This window comes from Bombus affinis, chromosome 8 (genome assembly GCF_024516045.1).
Source record: "Bombus affinis isolate iyBomAffi1 chromosome 8, iyBomAffi1.2, whole genome shotgun sequence".
NCBI classification, from domain to species: Eukaryota; Metazoa; Arthropoda; class Insecta; order Hymenoptera; family Apidae; genus Bombus; species Bombus affinis.
Genome location: NC_066351.1, coordinates 11,509,274 through 11,528,906, shown reverse-complemented (window position 1 = coordinate 11,528,906; position 19,633 = coordinate 11,509,274). Strand labels below are relative to the sequence as shown.

Sequence of the window (19,633 nt, the reverse complement as noted above, 5' to 3'; positions counted from 1 at the left end):
CGCTGGCGACAACACGAGGATGCACGCGTTCACGAGCGATTTGCTTCGAATTTTTGTACTCGCGATGGAGTCGTGGAGCGAGTGGCCGCGATCACCTGCGGACCCGCATTAAGCGTTCGAGGGTCACGTGGCGTGGCAAAGCCATTAGATGCCACGGTCCTGATCGGTTAAGAGTAGCCACTCGTTCCTCCTTTCTTCTCCTTCTTTTTTCTACCGAGGTATTCCGCTATCTGCCGGACGGGTGCACGCACCAGCAATGAAGAGGCACTTACGATTAGACCTCTCGAAAGTCCACTACGCCGTGGTCAACTAAAAGTTGGCGTTGCTCGTAAATCGACCCGAACGCGAGCATTTGCCCGGAGAATTTTTCTGTCGGCCCGTCTAGACGCTTCACCGGCAGCGACGAGATAAACAGCTTCGTCTTCGCAACGACCGGATTCCCTATCATCGAATTCACTCGAGCCAGCGTCTCTTCACCCACTTTGCTCGGAACTTTTCACGAAATTCGTTTTTTCGGTTACGATCGCGAAGAAGGAGATCGAAGATACGAACGAGATACGAAATGGCAGGATCGCAGCGACCCGATTCGACGGTTTACATCGGCGTTCGACCATGTTGGTTGTTACAAAACAAACAAGGGTCGTTTACCTGCGAATTGGTCGCGAGGCCATTACGGCACTCTCTCGCTCGAAGACGGAAGGTTTGATTTATATTCATTTTAGCGGACAATCGCACTTGTCGAGAATCATGGATCACCTTGGTTGTTTGGCCCGTATATTAAGATTCCTAATGACGATATCGTGGAAGCCGGTTAATACGGTCGTGGTCCCTGGCACGCCGCTTAATGGATTCTCAGAACTTACTTGTTAGCTCGCATGATTAATTTCGCATCGATGGACCGCCAAGAAATCGAGAAACAATCCTTACTCCTGATACATCGTACGAGTGTTTCCGGGTCGTTCCCAAAATAATATCGGTCACTTGTGTTAATATCGATCCGAGATAAAGTTCCAAATCCCGTCGGGATTTCCGATAACCGCGCAGCTCGAGAGGCTAGGGACGATAATTTCTTCTAAAAGAGACCTTGCGATCGTAATCTCAACGACGACACGATGGTAAAGCGATCTCGCTCGTGTACGTGCGAACGAAGCGAACCGAAAGAGGGTAAGAGTGGAAACGAAGGTGTGGTTAGTCAAGGAGAGAAAGACGGAACGAGAGCCAGACGTGGCGGAAGGGTAGGCACGGGTATCGCGTGCGGGATAATCAACGTCGGGCAACATTAATTATCGTTATCACAATCCTCGGTCTGAAGCGTCGACGAACGAGAGAACGCAAACCGAGCGTGTGCGCGAGGCTAGAGGCCGCGTGAGTTACGCAGTCGCGAGTCCCGAGCCAGGTTCAAAGGGACCGGCTACCCTTCTTCGCGTGGCTAATCCACACGGTCTCGCGAACCTTTGCCCTGCTTCGCCGAGCTAGAGGCAAGTTTCGTACGTTCGAGTAGACGTTGTATTTGGACAGTCTGAAAGAAAGGTTGGTCACAGATACCCTCTATTCTTTATAATTCTATTTTCCGTCAAGATCTTTTCCTTCCTCTGCTTCTTTTCATTGATCGTAATTAGCGCTTGTCTTTCGCTTTCCTTCGTTATTTCACTTTGCTATTCGATCGACGAGGGTTCGTCTTTCGTTTACCTTTTCGGCTGCTGCGACAACGTAGGCGCCTTGCGTGGTCGCGGTCCCAGTTCCACGATAACGACTAGACACGTAAAACGAACCGAGTAAAATATTAAACGATCGTGGGAATTTTTTATAATTTTTTTTTATGAAGCGCGTAAAGTAATATAAAATAATACGCGAAGCATCGTTCCGCGCCCGGTATGCTTTTACGAGTCTATTTGCTGAATATTTTCTCGTGACTCCTGACAGGACGTAGGGATGGATAGCAATGTATAGGATAATTAAAAACTAAGTATCAATAGGTACGTCGGACGTAGGGAGAATTAAAGATTCGTCGCGTTGATTAGCCTCGTCCCTAAGAGAGAAATCCATTCGTTCGATAAAATTCCTGATTATCATGCAATCCCTATAAGGTGATATACCCGTTTAATAAAGAAGAGATATATATTTTTGAATTCATTTTTAGCGTTTCGCGTGTTCCGTGAAGGTATCACGGAACGCGTGTAAGCGAGATAACTAAAATTCTGTTCTGCCGCTACGCACCGACTTGCACAGTTTGTTCGCGTGCAACGCGTTGTTTAGATGAGAGATTTCTGTGAGAATCGGGTCGCGTTGCGTAGCCATTGAAAGATAGCTGAGCAAAAAACGTCGCGTGGATATCCGCGGGACGATCGAGTCCGGATAATTGGCCGCGAGTCGAGATCCTTGCCTTTAACATCGATAAATCAGTTTGGCCACGCGGCGAGCTAAAAATGAGAAGTTTATTCGCGAACGATGGCTTTTTGCCCGGCACGTTGCTACGTGACGATCGTTCGTTTCGACTTTAACGAACGATACGCTGACCGAAGCATCGAGAATTCGGCCGGACGATCAATTACAAGCAATTACGTCGGCCAGCGATCGGCCATCGAATAGATATTCCAGAATTCCTGCGTTACGAGTTCGCATACCGTTCGACTCGATCCGACCTGGCCGGATCTCTACTTTTTCTCGATCATTGGCACGATAATTGTCGCCATTGCTCCGTTGAGACTCGTCGGGCAAATTTTCTCGTATTCGGGTCAGACTTCGTGTCGCTGGTTGTTGGTTCGCGAAAAACATGTACGATTTAAAAAAGAAAAAAGCAAAAAGAAAAGCGAAAAAGCAAGAGAAAAAGAGGAGAGAAAGATGGGCGTGTCGACGGGAAGAACGGTAAATCAATATGAAATTATCGAGTCCATTTGGGTGTTTAAGTGGTCTCCGAGAAGAGAATAACTGGATCCAGGGTCCTTCGAGCGACCTTATCGCGAAGGAGAGAATGAGTCGTACACGGTGAACGACAACGAATAGGATAAGAGGTCGTTACGGATGGACGAAGAGAAACTTCTTCGTACGAAAATCGCTATCGATCGTAAGCGACGTACGAAGGTAAACGGCCTAATCAGCGGCGTTTCCATCTGATTGCTACAGACAGCGGGAATAATTATAATAATCGGAAAATAATATTTTCTATCGAATTCTACGAGATTCGTTATCGATGAGGTGCGTTAGGAGTTGTAGTGGTGCGCAGTTGTCGTAGTATCGTTAAAAGCAAACTGCAGGTTCGATTACACGTGTTTCTTCGAAGCCATAGATAAAAGTAAAAGGCCATGAAATACCCGGCGTTTCGATTAACGAAAGGCGTAGATAAAATGTGGTAGCTCGGCGAATGGGCGGAGCGGCCAAGAGGGGCGCGTATATAAACGCGTGTAAATCGATGAATGCTCGGGCAAATCAAAGTGTCGCATAATTACGCCGATATACACGCCGGCTAATAATTACAAAACGCGCGACCAAGAAAGAACGACGCGCAATTAGGAAGTATTACAAGTTTTACGAGTGCATATATAATTCAGATATTGCACGGGTGAAACGAGCCGTTCAACCGTCGTCTCTTTCGCTCGTTTTTTAACCACGCGAATCCTACCCATCGGATCTGGATTTTTATTAGCCGCAGCTGCGTTTTCCGAATCGTCGCGTAAATACTAATGTGTTTACGATCCGGACTCGCGAATATTCCTCTTTTTTTCAGTTAAGTTTATTACGCGCCCTGTCTGCCATCGCTTCACCGGATAATATAAGCCGAACGTTTTCGTATCTATTTTCCTCGAATAAACGAGTTAATTAAACTCGTCGAATATCGAGGTTGCCCGCGAAACGTATAAAACGAGCGTCGACGGTGCCTAAAATCGATGAAAAATGAATCGATCGTATATCGTGACTCGTATACCGTGCACGTCTCGTACAACTAAATGCTCGACGACTCAATTACCGTTTCCCCTTCCTTTGGAATGAAAAAAGTAGCCGCGAAAATGCAGACCGCGGCCGATCGTGAGACCGTCAAACCAACCGTACATGACGAAACGCAAGGTAGACTCGATAAACCGTGCCAAACCGTGGCAAATCTATTACGGTTGCGTGTCCCTACCGATATAATCCATTGGCGAGCGTGCCTCCACGAACACCGATAATCCTACTACCATTCCACTAACTGCCTACCCAACCGTCGTTATCGACGCGAGATCTCTCGCTTTTGTCGTTTGTCCCGATCGATTCGTCAAATCCGACGTTTTTCCTTAATTTGCCGCTTCGATAACGCGAAAAATCGCCACACGATCGTTGTATCGTGTCTCGCTTACTTACCGTGATTCTTCGTTATTGACTTCGATTACCCACTTAAGCTCGATTTATGCAACGTTATCATCGCGTCTTATCTATGTAAAAAAGCTAAAAGTTGGGCTACAAAATGACAGGAGGAATTAAGCTAACCCAAGCGTTTATCAACGATAAAGTTTATCGTTTGTAGCTTGTACATTGTAGTTTCGATATGTTGTCGTTTGATCCTCTGTAAGGAAGTGCGAGACGATTGGAAACGACATCCGGAAATTGCAGACACGAACGATCGATACGAGAACGATGGTTTCGACAAAATGGTATCGGCAAAAGGTAAACGAAGCTAGCCTGCGTATCTTGTATCGAGTCGCGTGCTTTGTTTCGTATCATTTAACGTCAATATAATGCCGCTTGGTACGATCCCATTGTGTGTTTTTCTAATGCACTCGGGGCACGAACGTCTCGCGCAAAAATGCCGATCGTTTTGCACGATAAAGCGCTCCCTAATGACTGGCAGCGAGCGAATAAATTTAATCGTGCCGGTAACAGCAATTAAGGATATTATTATAAATCTTTCCATAGTGTACGCTAATGGTGAAACGAACTTGCTATACCTTTCGGATAATTAATCGGACCGTGTAAGAAAACGCGAGACCGCCTGCCCTCGTGTGAAATTCCTTGCCATCTTTGTCTTTGTTCGCCGTCGATTTCGAAACTACGAGCGTTCTGTCCGCGAACAAAGATCCTCCAACCTTCTATCGAGCTTCGCGATTTCCTTCTTCGTGACTTCGTAGGAGCCACGATAGCTGCGGGGTGAAAAAGCACGGAAGAGTCGTGGAGACCAGGCGAAGATAATGTCTCGGGACGGCGATATAATTCAATTCGTGGCAAAACAGACTGGTCTGGACGAAGGTAGACGAGTACAGGGTGTAGAGTATAAGGTATACGGTCGAACAAGTGGAGGTAAATGAGATCCGGTTAAATTTGAGTTTAGTAAGTTAGCGCAAAGTTGGCGGAACTCTGTGGTCCGTCACGCGGGGCACCGAGAATAGGGAACACCGTGCACCGTGCACCGAGCACCGAGCAGTCAGCGATACCGTACACGCGGTGTAATTGCAATTAGCATATATCACATTGGCGTAGTTTGGCCAAAGAAGGCGAACTCACGCGAGCCACCACTGGCGTATCCATCCATCGTTTCGCACAGGGAGCAACGTGTTTAACCCAGCGATGCGGCGATGCGCTAAGAGTATTACGTATTCCGATAGTTCTTAAATTAGTGCTTTTCTTTCGTAATTAAATATGTGTTCCGCGCTGCAGACCTTTAGAATCTCCCTTGTGTACGCTGCTCTTTTATCGTGCAGTTGATGTTATAAAAGCGGTGGTCTATGTTTGATATTGGCTCGGGTAAAACTTGTTTGGAGAAGAGAAATATAAAAAAGGAAAAAGAAATAGCTTGGTCGGATATACCGTATCGCATTACACAAATTATGTTACGTTTTCTCGCTACACAGTCGCGGGTTAAACGAATACCGTTGTCGACGAGGCTTGACGAATGTAATGTAGCAAGGGAATAGGTTAATCGTTAAAGGAAAGAACGGCCCTTAATTAACGGGCATTAACAGGTTAAGTGTACCGTAAGGTAAGATGTTTAGATCAGTTGATAGAGCCTGGTCAAATGTCTTCACCGAGATCCAAGTACATGTTGCAAAAGTGGAGTAAAACGGACGCCGTTAGAGCTCCGCCCGAGCTTTCGATACGATCCTTTCTCTCTCGATTATTAATTCGTTTCTAAACACGAGCAGCACGCTAAGTAGATAAGGAGAACGATCTCAGCGTAGAGCAGGAAACGTTTCCCCTGCATGCGACTAAGGCGAGATGATTATCGTATCATCGCGTTAATTTACGCGACCGTTGAATAATTTATTTATGCATCTTTCGCGGATAATAAGTGCAATAAAAAAGTAACGCGACATTATCTGCTCATGCTGTTCAACGACCGAAGGATTATGTATCGCATATTTTGCTACTATTCTACGTTATTGTTCCAAAAAAGGGTTTGCTTGTTTATTATACTCGATAAATAAAACGGAATTATGATATATATAAATAGCAAATATCAGTGGTATCGTTGAGATCGCTGATAACATACATGTGCATTTACATAGGTGCAAACGCTGGATGATTAATTTCGGTTGGGAGTTTGCGAGGTACTTTTTAAACACATTAATAACGCGATAATAAATTTTTCTCATTTCCTGTATGCATAGCCTTGTTGCTACCTCTTACTTAAACAGTATCGAGCCAGGGTCGTTCGCTCGTCTCCTTTCGTTTCCCCTAGATTCGACCATTCCATTCTTCGTTGGTTATGTACACAGTCGAGCTAGGTGAGCCCGTATCGTGCCACATCGCGCGTCCCTTATCCGATACTATCTCGTTGTTCCTTATCGGTTGCAATTTGCGATGCGCGTTGCTCGCGATAACGACATTTTACAGGGTGTGCGAGAAACGAACATTTTATCCTGTGCTATTATTTCCATCGTACAGGGCGGCAAGCGAAACCAAACGGAATTTTTGAGGATAAACGAAACGCTCGTTATGAAAGTGGAAGGAAATTTGCTGGCGCCACTCTTGGAGCGAAAGGTCGCGACGCGAGAGTTAAACGTCGAGCGGACGATGTCGTTGAAAAATCACGACGCTTGTCACTGGAATTAGCGCGAGCTGTAAAACCACAGAGACGTAGAACGAATTTTATAGCAGGGCGAGTTGATTAGCGCGACATTGCGCGGGCTACAGTGTAGAGAATTTGCGTGCACAGCGTAAAACGTGGCGGGTGACGTTTACGGGGTCAGTAACGTCCCTTGTCGCTTTTGCCTTCGAGTCCGCCACGCTATTTCTTCCTAATCTCCGTACGGAGAAGAAAGGGAAAATAATACGCGTAGCCCCGTACGGAGGACGACACGGGGAAAGCTAAAGACGGATAAGGCATCGTTAGTTGGCGTGACAGTGTAACGAAGATGTGCTTATCGCGGCAACACTGTATGCTAACCGTACGGCCATCTTTGATGGTAATTACAATTAACAGCAAACCGGGGATGTCGTAAAATGCAATTAAATATTATTACCTTTCCTCTAATGGTTACCGCGACCGTGAGCGCAAGCCGTACATTTTCTCGAATGTATCGACGTACGCTGGCGTATAAATTCTTATTAATAATCCATTAACGCGCGGCAACGAGGATTCGCTAAACACGACGCTGGTCTCAATTGATATTTTCTAAGGAGGTCGTCGTTGTTTACCGTTCGACTAATACAAGCGCGTCGTCCTTCCGCGCTCGCCGCCGTCTCCACCGAAAGGAAACAGTTTCTTTCGCAATCTTCTTTAACACCGACAGAGACGTATAATGGGCGAGGACGAGAAGGAAGAGGAGAGAAAAGTGGAAGTTGCGGCCGGCGATGATCTAGCGAGGAAGCGTGAAGCGTAGCGCGTTGTCGCCATGCGACTAATTGTCAGGGACGGTTCGAGTTTTCAAAAATTTCAACAATAAAGCCGCTCGAACTGGAGATTAAGTTTCCGAACGGCTTCGTAAAGCGTGTACCTTGATTCACGAGATCGAGGTATTTGAAGGAGGCAAAAAGGAGGGAATAAAAGTGGCTGAGCGTTACGCTTTCTTTCCCACATTCTGTACAAAGATATTTACGAAACGACGTAACGAACACACGGTGGCGTGTCGAATCGACGTCACTGGTCGCGTTGACGTCTTCACTGTTGTTCGCCGTAACCGTAGGAGACCGTGGCTACTCGGATAATAATCGTTTTCGATCGTTTTCGTGATCGGGGCACACTATCGTTGATGCGACCGGTTACCTATGGACCTGTAACTGGCTCGAAAATTCACGCTATCATCGTGCCATCGTCTTCTCCTTTTTTTTACCTGTCACCGACGTCTTTTCGGTGAGATCGATTAAATATCGGACGAGATTTATCGCCTCGTCGCCTCGAAGAATAGCTTAAGAACGCGTTTTAATGAAACCGTTGCTGCCGACACCGGCCTTCGTCGAACGATACCAACCATCGTCCTTGATCGTATACCAACCACGGAATAACGATCATAATCCAATAACGAAACTACGCTTGATTGGGGTTTTTCGTGTAAAAAAACGATTCGAGCATCGGGCCATAAACCAACGCTGACTTTATCATCCACGGTGATCGAACACGAGGAAATTCACGAAACCGAGAGAGGCGTGTATTATTTCCGTAGCTGGCGCGGTGGTCGAGACGAACCACCACCTCGTTCATTCGCTCCACCATATTAGAGACCACCGAGCCTTCGATTCCGTGACGTACGCCAATTTCCGGTACCGCTCTGCTCAAATGTTAACCGCGCGCGAGGAACGAAACGAAAACGACACGAGTCCTCTTTCCTTCTTCGCCACTCTTTCTTCCTTCTCTTCTCATTTCTTCCCTCTTTCGCTATTCCCCACCACATCATTTCCGGCTGGTGAGCTCTTCCTTCGTTTCTCATCGCTTTTCCATCGGCGGTTCTGGCAGAGAGATCGCGGCTAGCGAACAGGAACGATCGCTACGACAGCAGAGGTGGAAGAAAGGGAAAAGGATAAGACGAAGAAGCGGACAGAGAGAACGAGAGGAGTAGGAAAGGGCAGAGATGCTGAACAGTGCTCATTGGACGGTTGCATTTTATGCGCTGGACCGGCCTCTCCTGTAATTGGTCGCCACTCAATTGCCGCTCATTAGGTAACTGCCCGTTTTTTGCACCGACTGTGACTACGACCAGCAATGAAGCTCCGGCTAAAAAAAGAAGAAAAAAAATTTATCCCCTTTCCCGCTGACCTCTGTCGTCCCTCTACCCTTGCTTCGTAATAAGACACTTCTCTCGTGTACCGATCCGTATAAATCGCTCCTACTATCCGGTCGTTCTTGAAACGTCGAGCGAGAGTTCACGGAATATCGCGAGGGATTCGAAATTTTCCTTCCATTCGGCGAATACGCGGTGGAAGAAGCGAAAGGGGACGGAACGTCCTTCGTTGATCTTTCCTGTCTCGCTACGAGCACTCACCCACACCGAGACGAGGTTAGATTGCCGGTAGATGACAGGTTGGCAGTTCTTTGTCTACCTTCGAAGACTATAGTTGCTCCGGCCCTCTTTTTATATCGTAAAATTAGTTGGCCGCGGTTTCCGGTCTCTGATTCCTCTTCCCCGTTCTGTGTCCCCGATCCTAACTCCGCGGCTAAAGGACGATTTGCCACTTTTACGGAGAACACCGGAACTTGTGGAATCGATTCGCGGAACGAAAGTCTCAGCGACGCCTTGGCATTCCTGCGTGAAAACATACGACAGAAGAAAAATAGGAAAGCGCTTCGTACGCCGACTACAGAGCAAAGTATAGAGATCCTCTCGATAGACTCGTTATCGAAAATATTAATATCGGACAAGCGATCTCGATGGTATTTTCTAAGCTACACTGAAAGCTAGTCGTGTAACAACGATCGTCGATGATAATATCGACAAAAAGCCGTACATGCCGTATATGCTGCGAAACTACCGATCACGTGGCGTATAATAATCCGTGCCCCAAAGGTCGATTACCATCGAAAAGCAAAGTTTGTTCCCGTGGAAGGCGCGCGAATTAATTGCCTCGGGGCCCGGTGGATCGTATTTCACGGATAGATACAACGTCCCGGTCTTGTAATTTTCTAGGATCGCTGTCACCGGTTGACACGGTGCTCGTAACTGAACTTAACGCGATCTTGATTGGCTATAAACGATCATTACCGAAGAGAGGAAATTACGTTGGCCGATGAGCGCCTTCTGCTCGTCAGCCGCTCGATACCGCAACATCGGGCATGATTCTCGGTACCGCGAAGGTGCCAGCAACGTGTCGTTACAGTCTTTGAATTTATTCGGCCTACCTGTTTCGTATTTTACGCGTACGGTCCGCTCTTACGGAGTATTTCGTCGATCATAGTAAATCATAGTCGGTTTTATCGCTACCCTTGTCGCCTCTGGTACCACGGACGCTAACTCGTTTCGTTCCTTCTATTCCGTTCTGAACTTGATATTTAACTCGAACACTGACCAACTGACGCGATACGTTTGCTATTTTCTCGCCTGATACCAACACCGATACTTACGATCACGAGGAGTTAATTTTGTTGATCGATCGAACGATCGTTTCGCGATACGTCCACGCGTTACGGCGAAACCAAACGGTGTAATTTTCTAATTCGGTGCCGGGTGCGAGCTAGAAGAGATAAATTATTTTTAATACGAGCCCATGCCAATGTGTCGCCGAGTCAACCAAGTAGAACGAGAAAAATTTGTTGGAGCGTGAGGTCCGGAGCGCGAGAGTGAAATAGAACGATCGAGGGGGGAAGAGAGGAAGCAGCAAGAGACGTCAGGTTCCTGTTAATAACCGTTATGGATGAGATGTATAGCAAGCTACATAATTACAGGTTTGGATACATTGCTTACTGGCCGGTGCACCCGAGCACGCCCTCTGTTCTCCTTCATTAAGGCTGCCGAGGACGGTAGCCGCCTGTTACTCCTTCAGTTTCATCCACCTCTCTCTCTCTCTCTCTCTCACTGTCTTTCTCTCTTTCTCTTTAACTTCTTCTTTATCTTCGTCTCTTTCTTCGTCTATTGCAAGCTACGAACGATTCGTACGTCAGAGGAACTCGTCTCTCCTCGCGCGTTTAGAAAATTTCCATGATCAAGCTGCGTGTAATTCGTTCGAACAAAAAGGCATCGTTCATTCGAGTGCCGCTCGACGATCACACGAATTCCATTCGTTCGATGAGTTACTCTGGACCACGAAAAATATGTAATCCGTGCAGAAAGGATAACGACGCGTGTTCGGTGGTAGCCGGTATATTTCGAGCGAAAGATCAGCGCGAATCTCTAGGTGAAAAATCGGCCATTGGCGAAAGTTTAAACACGGATGAAAGTGTCTCTAATTTCGACGTTAAAGATCGGTCGCGCGTAAATACCCCACCGTTTACTGGAAACTTTTACCGCGTTATGAAACAAGCAGGTAAAGCATCGATGCCGTAACATCGTCGCTCGCCAAACAAGGACAGCGACACCTAAACGTATTCGAGACACGTTCTCTTACGGAACGAGCAAGTTTAAGTCCACGAGAGTAGTTAAAAGTTAGACGCGGACAGCTACGAACGCGCGTAGCTAGCTTGTACGGTGCGAATTCTATTCGGAAAGGTTCGAAAGCGAACCGGTAAATTTCGGAGGAGACGAAAGAGGAGAGGAGAAGGAAAAGAAGAGAGAAAGAAGAGGCTGCCTATTAATAAGAAACGGCCGCGCATCGTTGCGGTGTTTTCCATGCGGATCGGATCGATTACCGATCTGGCCCCGGGTTGGATACCAGACTCTCATCTCCTCTGTCCACCCTTTATTCCTACTTTTCTCGTTCCCTCTGCTCGGAGGACTATCATTTGTTAAGCTGGACAGCTTAGCCCCGTCATTACGAGCAATCACACTTGATTATTTTTGTCTACAGAGTCGTACACTAGCTTATATACGTCTTGGTAAATGATCGTCCCTCGGTTAGGACCGAACGAAGAAGGAGTCGAGACGAGGTTTGGGAGAAAGACGGGCCGACGATCGGCCCTCCATTTCCGTTTGATTGCCGGGGATGTGTGCGCCGGGGAATCCGACTGATTTCGAGCGCAAGCGCGTGCAAATTCAAATTGGGGAATTAGACGTCGAGAGGGAACCGATTCGAGGAACAAAATCAACCCCGGGATCGTGATTTCTTCCGTTCCGTCTCTCGTTTTCGTTTCCCCTCGTCTGTTGTCTTCGTGGCCGCTGATTCCCGATCGTGACTCGTCCTCGCTTTCGTCGTCGTATCCTCGCGTTTAAACGCGTGCCTTTTACAGAAAGCAGGAAATATTTCTACATAAGTAGACACGCAAAGGTAACTTTTGGGGCGGCAGCTTTTGAACGCGCAGTCTGCCTCGTTCGTAATGCTCGTATCGTAAAATATAATTAACGTTATCGGTTGGCGATACGGCTAATGTTGCCATCGAACGGACAACGTTCGAATTCGCGGCGGCGCGAAACGGCCAAGGAAATAGTTTAGCGCCTTCTTATCGCGCTCAACCGCGGTTCTTATCGAACATATTTTACTCCAAAGGTCAAATAATCGACTCGAGGTACAAATTACTGGCTATAGTTATCGCGAAATAATTTTATCTCTCGATTTAAAAATACTCGTTCGCTAATCACCTCGTTTGTTCATTGTTTGTCGGGCGAATTTCGCTGGGTCTCCTTTCGAGGAAAATTCGAAAGTTGCAGTGTGAACGACGAGGACGAGGGCGAGGGAATTCGAACGATATGATCTTATTAAAAATGGAAATAAGCGTGGCCGCTGACCAATCGAGAACGAGACACGCATCGCGCGCAATCAACCTTCTATAAAGTGGATAAAAAACACTGTCCCATCGCGGTGGCGGTTAACCTGCCGTGAAATTGCTAGGAGTCGTACTGACGCCGAGCGAATTCGCAGAGTCACCATTGGCTCGTCTTCCGACCTGCACACCTATACGACACAGGCTAAAACGCCAAAGGATCCGACACGTAGAACCTCCGTGTTTGTTTAAGAACCGTACCGTTCTACCTCTTCCCTTTTTCCCATCTACAAAATTAGATCGCAATCAAGATTCTTTTCAACTGAATTATCCTTAAAACGACGTGGCATTTTTTCCAAGCAGCCACTGTCGTTCTTTATCGGTTGAATTATAATCTATCCCGGCACAACCAAACACGGCGCGTCGAAAAAACAAAAGTGCTGAAATTGTTTTCAACCCCTTTCGGTGTGTGGCACCGATTAATAAGTATTTGACGATACCCGCCCGCGATAATGATCCAGGACACAATGTACGTAGCAACAATGATTTTTAATCGGCTTAATTACTTTTTCGAGAAACAAGCTGACTGGTCAGAAACTGACAAGAACAGCAAAACGAATGTCTTACGCGTCTTCCTGTCGCGTCACCGACCACATCCATTTCTCAAAGATACAAACGAACCGCGAATCTTGATCTCTATCAAAAATCCAGCCCGAGTTTCCACACTGTTTCGTTCGTTTAGTCGTCAATGAACGCCGCACTTGCTATCGTTGGAAAAATTCGACGAAGCAGCGAAATGTTGCTGTTCGCTGGAATAGATCGTCGACCGACGTCTGTGCGTGCTAGTCACGTGTTACCGGTTACGTCGATTCGCGGAATCGGAAACGTGGAAATTAATTCGGTTTGCAAGCTGATATCTTGACGCGGTAGAAAGGGGTCTAGAGGAAAGAAGTTGGTTTGATCGAGCAATCAGAACCGGCCAGGGAAGAAGTCGGAAATCGAGGAGGTTATTCGAGGTTGGGTAATCCAGCCGAAGCACACGGCAAAAGGAAGAACGGAAAGGGAACGAAAGAATAGGATTGGGTCGCCCTTTCAGATACTACGCTTATGCCTCCGATCTAATCGCTTTGGTGGACCATCCACTTTTTCATACGTTGCGATAATTTTCGTTCGAACGTAAACGAAAAAATCGTACTACGTTCACCGTCTTATTGAATCTTCCTCCGAATCGTCCTTTCCAATGTATAATGGCATGGGAAACGATAGTGGTAAAAAAGTAAGAAATTCCTTGTCCAGCGTATCATTTCTCCGCATTACGCGAGGCGTTATCGACACTTTGTAACACGCATTTCGAGAAGATATAGGCGATATTAGCCTGCCACGCACATCCCTGGTATCGTTATTATCCATGGGATCGGGAACACGCCCATCAATTTGCATTTCCATTCGACAGCTCGGTACGTTATCATATCCGACGCCGGGACGCGATGATCGTCGGAAATCGTGCGTAATCGCATCTTGCGCCTCTAGAAACGGTTTGACCACAACCAGACAGTTCTATCGACCAGCCGAGTATTATATCGCGGATTGAACGCGCAACGATACGGTTAAATAGAGGATTGCACGTTCTGCACCGGGAAGAAGAGAGAGAGAAAAAGATGAGGAGAGAGAAAGAGAGAGAGAGAGAGAGAGAGAGAGAGAGAGAGAAAGTGGCGTGCAGAAAGATCATGCAGGTAGGCTGTTGGGGCAATAAAAGTTCAAAAGAGCGCGTGTGGAAGGTTCGTCGTTGTGTTTTCTTGGTACGGACGCGTGATTCAGTCCGCGTAATCTGCACTCTGCGGTTTCGTTCGTCGATTCGCATCGGTCTCGCGGACATCAGCCGCATGATCTTGTTGGTTTAGCAATATCATCGATAATTTGACAATCGACCGCCGGTTCAACGCTACGTTTATCTCTATTAACCGCGTCTCCCTGCTGGCAACGAGCCTCGTACCATCTCGCCTGCCGATTCTTCTAACCGTTTCAGTGGCAAATCATCGAAGTGGCATTTCAGTCTCGAGTCGCGATTTCGAGTCTTTGCCGAGCTTCTTCGATCGTTCGTCCTCGACCTGCGCGCGAATTTTTCATCGAGCAAATCGTCGCTACGACCTTACCACTAACGGAAAGACAGGGAATAAAGATGGAAAGGAAGGACGAGAAAGAAAAACGAAGAGAAGAGAGGAGGCAGCTGCTCGCTTCTTCCTGTTAAACAAACAGGCTTGAACGCGAGGCGCGTTCTTTGGCAAACCGCAGAGCACTTCCTTCGGCTGTTTAACGAGATCCTCGGTGCTCGATCGGGCAAGTTCGCGCCGATTCCCCGTCGATTTTTTCGCCGAATCCCGACCGCAAGTCCTTCGTTCGATCGGTGATTCGAAGTAAATCAGCCAGCAATTTGCCAGAAAAATAAAGCCAATGGACTACTCGAGAATACACAACGAAGAAGCGAGAGAAGACGTAGAAAAGAGGAAGATTATTCGAGATCGAGAGAAACTGGCGGAAAACGCGCGATTACGAAAGTTACTCGTTCGATGTACATTGTATAATAATTCTCTGGCTGCTCCTTCGTTTCGCGTCATTGCGTATTTGATCCGCGATCGAGACCCAGCCATGTAGAACTCGCAGCGTTCCGGATTAAAATCTCGTTGCAACTTTCGATGATATCTGTCGGTGGACCGGAAGTCACTACAAGTTGAAACATTCGTCCCTTAGTTTCAGTGAAGATATGGAGCAAAAAGGAGATGCAGGGTATCTCGAGGTTTAATCGAGACGGAAGAGCGGCTCGAAAAGCGAAGATATCTCAGCGCGGAGAAGTAAATTCGAAACGAACGGTTTGTTGGATGCTAGAACGCATCAACAATGAGTCATTATTAGTTGTACTCCGAAACGACTACATCGAGATCCAGACGCTTTTGTCCTTTATCGATGGTGTTTCAGAAAGGACGAAGGTGTAGATTAACCAATCAAACGGGTGTTGCTACCTCACAATAGTCGACTTAATGACTGTTAGTCGGACCCTTTATCGATCGTCCGATCTGATCAATGATCCCCTTTCTTTCATTTTCTACGTCATCCTCGGCTTCTTCTTTTGCTACTAACTTCGCTTCTTTTTCGTCGTATCGAGGTACCGAGGTTTCTCTTTTGGTAGCTCGATATCTATATCAGCTTTCGATCCTGTCGAAGCATATACCGAAACGATTCCGTGGCTTTCTCGTCGACAACGAGCTGCTTTCTTTCGGTAAAATCCCGATACGAAGCACGTTGACTTGATACAAAGAAGTAGAAAAACAGCTGCGACCAGCATATATCCATAAATTATATGTAAAATTCCAAAGTAACTCGAAGGTTATCAAGTTTTTACACAAAGGTAGGCGAAAGAAATAGTCAGTTATTGGTCGGCCGTCTAACACAAAAAGTCTTATTTAATTAAGCACTGTTAATGGCGGGTGTTCCACGCGTACGCGCTCGGAGGTCCACGAGTTCGAATTAACTTCGGAGTTTCTTACACCTCGAAACGATTCCTGGGCAGACGAGTCGTGGAAAGGGGACAACGACGGGGGAACAGAGAGGCTGTGGCAACCTGGAGAACTCATCCGGTCGATGATTCGGCGTAATGGGGTAGCGCCGTAGGGGGCGTGGCCCCTGCTAATGACATCATCGTGACGTAATCGTTTCCTTTCAGTCATTGTGTATACAGACACGGCAAGAACAACACCGTGAAAACATGATCACAATGGGCGATGATCGTCCGTCGACGCCGGCGCGATACCCGTGAGACGACTGCCCAACAAATATAATCCCAAATACCTTCCTTTCGACTATAAATTATGTTACGTTGTTTGTTCGACGCCAAGCCACGTTCCAAGATTCGATTTTAAGTTTTCACTTCGAAGATTTACAATTAGTTCGACGTTCGTCCGACGAGGACATATTGAAAGTTGCTCGTCGATCGTCCCGAATATTATTCACTTTATCTTCCTTCTAACGATAAATTAAATACGGTAAGTAATCGATCAGCGAAACTTGAAAGTTTTGGTAGTCGAAGTTACGGACCGAGAGTCAGTTCGATTGAGAGAAAGACACGGTGGTGCGCGTAGTTGCGTTGCATGTCAATAGCATCGATCAATGCCGGTTCTCGCGATGGTGTAATTTACAACAACTCGGTTACATCTTGAAAAAAGCAACGGCGATCGAGCATAGTTGTCAAAATTACAAAACGATCTCACTCGTTTTAATTAAAATATCATTAAACCTGAGCGAGAAGCGCGATATCTGGACGAATCGGCAGATCCGAATCTCAATTTCCGGTTTTCCTTCGCCAAATAGCCGCGATAATTTATTGTTTGTAACGGGAGATTAAGTGATAATACGTTCAATAATCTCCGGGCTTGGATGGATCACGTGAATCGCCAGAAGGAACGAAAGTAGCTCGGGGATAATTATTTGTAGCCGCGGTTAACCGTATGTAATTTCGAGAGTCGGTAGCAGCAATCGATCATCGAGATCAGATACATGAGTCTGGAGGATAGCGGACCTTCTTCGATGGAGGAGGTGCTCCGTGAAACTGAAGATAAGCTCGCCGCATGGGGTACCCGTAATTATCGAGACAAGAACGGTCAATGATCTTTCCGAAGCAACTCGTTTCGCCGCGTCATCGATATCGCGCGACTTCGATTCCACGGTCTTCGACATTCCAAAACTCGGGCGCGCCGATCGTTTCGACGAAATTTTGATCGAAAGTCCGGAACGCTGTACGAAGATCTGACTCTTTCGAAACGCAGATTCACGCACGCTTTATCGGACAAATTACCGTGGTACCGCTACCGATTTGCTTAACCAATCTGCCGAATGCGTCTCTGACGCGTCGATGATGGTTCGATCGAACTTTTTCATCGGTCGGTATTTATTATACCGGACAACTGCTTAGTAATGAGCCTGATTCCAGGCTCGAACAGCGTATTAGCTAGATCGTGAGAAGTCAAGATTTCGGAGTTATACCTGAAGTAACTTAATAGTTTGGATTACGTAGTGGAGGAAAATGACTCATCCAGGCATTGGGATAATCATCGGAATCGAACGAGAGAAAAAGCGTATCGCACAATTCAAATCTCTTTCCCGGAGACAAAACCGCGGTCTACGTCGAATCTTCGACTTAGATCGCTCCTTTCTTATCTCGCGTTCCTCTCTTCGGCTCATTGGCGCGTATTCGAAACGATAGAGCGAAATATCGAAGAGGAAATGGTCCGGTTGCCATTTTAAACCGGGCTCGGGGAACCTTTGGGATTTGGTCTGTGAAGGAAGTAAAAGAAGAGTCGTGGCACGTTGCAGGGGAAGGTAAAGAGCAAAGAGAAAAGGAGAAAGCGAGAGACAAGAAAAGAGGAAAGAAGAGAAGGCGTAGCCATAGAACGGCGTCGATTGGCGCCGGTGCACGGTGTTAGGATTGGCTGTGCGAGGAGAGTCGAGGCGGGTCGCGATTCGAAGGCGGGCGTTTCAAAACGACTGGTTCACCCAACGATCCACGGCAAGGTGGACGTGTACCAGCACCAGCACCAGCGCGAACCATTTGAAAGTTCCGGGCACAGTGGGGGAAGTTACCTTGCCGTCTCTTCCATCCAGCTATCCGACCGAGGAAACGGCCCCACACACCGGTTCGCGCAGCCGCAGCGTACGCCTCTCGCTTCTTCCAAACGCGAGCAAAGCCGTTCCAGTGCGCGTCGATCTTTTCCTATTTCTTCTCTTTCCCCGTTCGCCTCGTTTTCCATGCGCGTCCGCGTCCATGCTTTCCATTTCGCACCGACTGTCGCCGATTCGTCGTGCTATCGAGTTGTCGTCATCGCGATATCAGGAAGATTCGCCGGTGACTTCATCCGTGGACTTCAAGGTGCGTGAACGAACGTCAGTCGTAGTCGTGGACGAGCTGTGCGATAGTCAAGTGTTTCTATTTTGTTCGACAACTGTGTTCGAGAAGACCAATCGAGGTGATCGGCCTCAACCAGAACAACCCTGTCGACGCATCAAGGTTGGTAAACTCCGTTACCGCACCGTTTTTTTTCTTGTCTCCTCCCATTGCTTCGTTATCTCCTTTTATCGTCTACTATCATCAGAGCTCGCTTCTTCGTTTTCTCATCTGCTCGTTTACTCGTTTCCTCGTTTCGCGTTTGTACAGTCGATTTACGCCTTAATGAAATTTATCGCGGACTACAATACCGACGAACGTAAACCGCGGGAAACGCGATAATGAAACTTTACGTTCGCGTTTATTACGACATACCCCGCCCGTTAAAATACCATTCGGTTTTACGGCTCGATAACTCAGCATTCTAACTACCTATCCCTGCGATCCACCAATTACGTATTTCGTACAACAACAGACGTACATTTGTATTTCGATATTTGGTTAATTAATACGGCGCGACTCGTTTACGACAAGGATCTTTACTTAAACTTTATCGTACAACATTTATCTACTTACGTAACTCTATGCTCAATGAGATATTGTTTGCTCATTACCCTTGCTAACGCAACCTTCTTGTAACGTTTATCGGTTTGACGTGACGGAAAGGTAAATCATATTCACGTATATCCAGAGCAAAGAGAAAGGCGGTCTTTTACCGTCGGACTAAGCTCTTCTCGGCCAGACAACGCTTTCCTTCCTAATTGCCTTCATTCACAAACGCTCGTTGTCCGTTTGTAGTGTGCTTTCTTGTTCCGAGAACTGGCAATTACAGCCTTAGAGCGATCGTTATCCTACTCCTGTGACAATTTCCGTCTAAGCGTAATAAATTACGGGAGCGCTATACTTTTATACGCAGATTGGACGATAAGCAACAATACAATGGCACGTAGATGACAATTTGTCAAACAGTCACCGTGTCGAGAATGAATTATCGTAGAGTCTAACCTGAA

The 19,633-nt window shown here is 46.9% G+C and overlaps 1 protein-coding gene across 2 annotated transcripts in view; it reads left to right on the top strand.

The window, feature by feature from the left end:
• The window catches only part of LOC126919180 (homeobox protein aristaless-like), a 62,552-nt gene that overhangs the window by 9,278 nt on the left and 33,641 nt on the right, over positions 1-19,633 (top strand). The gene's annotated exons all lie outside the window — the stretch shown is intronic.